This window comes from Zea mays, chromosome 2, assembly GCF_902167145.1.
Source record: "Zea mays cultivar B73 chromosome 2, Zm-B73-REFERENCE-NAM-5.0, whole genome shotgun sequence".
Lineage (NCBI taxonomy): Eukaryota > Viridiplantae > Streptophyta > Magnoliopsida > Poales > Poaceae > Zea > Zea mays.
In genome coordinates, this window is record NC_050097.1 from 128,218,715 (window position 1) to 128,220,580 (window position 1,866).

Consider the following 1,866-nt stretch of genomic DNA (forward strand, 5'->3'; position numbering starts at 1 on the left):
TTAGGGTAAAAGTCATAAAATGACCCCAAAAATGAACTTGAATCACCTTTATACCCTTGGGATACCAGAAACCCTAATTAAAACCCTGGAAAACCCTGAAACCAAACCCTAGGGGCTTATATGCAAAATTGGTCCACTTTTGGACTAAAGTGCAAAAACCAAGCCAAATAAATATCTTAAGTCCTTTGGTTCACAAATATGTGGACTTGAAAGCCAAACCCTAAGTTTTGGACTCATTTGCAAAAAGGACCTTGATTTTGATTCCTATGCTAAGTCTGAAAACAGGGTTGTAGGCCCAACTTTGGGGCTGTGTAACTTTCAAAATAGTAAGAATTCATGATAGGTGACCACATCAAAGTTGAAGATCAATCTTAGGGGAACAACTTTGTTTAAGGATTCAAGCCATGGTCTTATGTGAAATTTGGAGAAAAAACCCAATCAAAGATGGGCTCTCAGACTGCTTGAAGTTGAATTTCAGAGTTACAGTAATTATGAGAACCAATCCTACTACTTCGCGTCCCGGGATTTCCACAATTGAAGAAAAAAGCGTAGGGCGTATTGATCAAATTATTGGACCCGTGCTGGATATCACTTTTCCCCCGGGCAAGTTGCCTTATATTTATAATGCTTTGATAGTCAAGAGTCGAGACACTGCCGATAAGCAAATTAATGTGACTTGTGAGGTACAACAATTATTAGGAAATAATCGAGTTAGAGCTGTGGCTATGAGTGCTACAGAGGGGTTGATGAGAGGAATGGAAGTGATTGACACGGGAACTCCTCTCAGTGTTCCAGTCGGTGGAGCTACTCTCGGACGAATTTTTAACGTTCTTGGGGAGCCTATTGACAATTTGGGTCCTGTGGATACTAGTGCAACATTTCCTATTCATAGATCTGCGCCTGCCTTTATCGAGTTAGATACGAAATTATCTATCTTTGAAACAGGTATTAAGGTGGTCGATCTTTTAGCTCCCTATCGATGTGGAGGAAAAATCGGACTGTTTGGGGGGGGCAGGAGTAGGTAAAACAGTACTCATCATGGAATTAATCAATAACATTGCTAAAGCTCATGGAGGCGTATCCGTATTTGGCGGAGTAGGGGAACGGACTCGTGAAGGAAATGATCTTTATATGGAAATGAAGGAATCCGGAGTAATTAATGAAAAAAATATTGAGGAATCAAAGGTAGCTCTAGTCTATGGCCAAATGAATGAACCGCCGGGAGCTCGTATGAGAGTTGGTATTGATTTGGATCCAGTGCTCAAATGAGTTCAATCCCTATAGTCGAATTGTAGCTGGTTTGTAGCTTTGAAACTTTGCTACAGAGAGTGGAGTGAGTTACTAGAGAAACTTTAGAGAGAATTGGTCCTAAACTGTGACTGTCAGGCGCACTGATGAACATATCCCATGGTACAGTGCTCTAACCGGATCAGATCGACCGCCGTGGAAAAATCTCACCGCCGGCGACCGCTTTGCCGGGATTGGTGCCGCGGCCATGTGGATGTTGCTCACCTTGAAAAGATCTCACCGTGGATAAACTTGGAGCACTGTGGCCACTCGGTCACTTCTCCCCTTACCGGCGACGTGGCCGCACGGCCATCACCGGCGTGCCGCCGTTCTTTGCTGTTATGCCACGCCGTCGGCCATCTTACCACGTCGCAGTCGATTACTATACGCCGTCCTTCTTTTACTTAAGGCCTTGCCACGCCATAGGACACGTACTCCGCGCGCCAAGCTTCTTCCCCGCCTCCGGCCGCCAGCTCGTCGCGGTCAAATTGAGAGCCACCGCTCTCGGAGTCTATAAATTGAGCCCCCCCTCGGCTTCGCCATGTACTCTACTAGCTATCGCACCCGCTTGCATCCCAA

General features: G+C 45.4%; 1 pseudogene; it reads left to right on the top strand.

Moving 5' to 3' along the window:
* The first annotated feature begins 491 nt into the window (after positions 1-491).
* On the top strand, positions 492-1,269 carry LOC118476246 (ATP synthase subunit beta, chloroplastic-like; annotated as a pseudogene).
* The last annotated feature ends 597 nt before the right edge of the window (positions 1,270-1,866 follow it).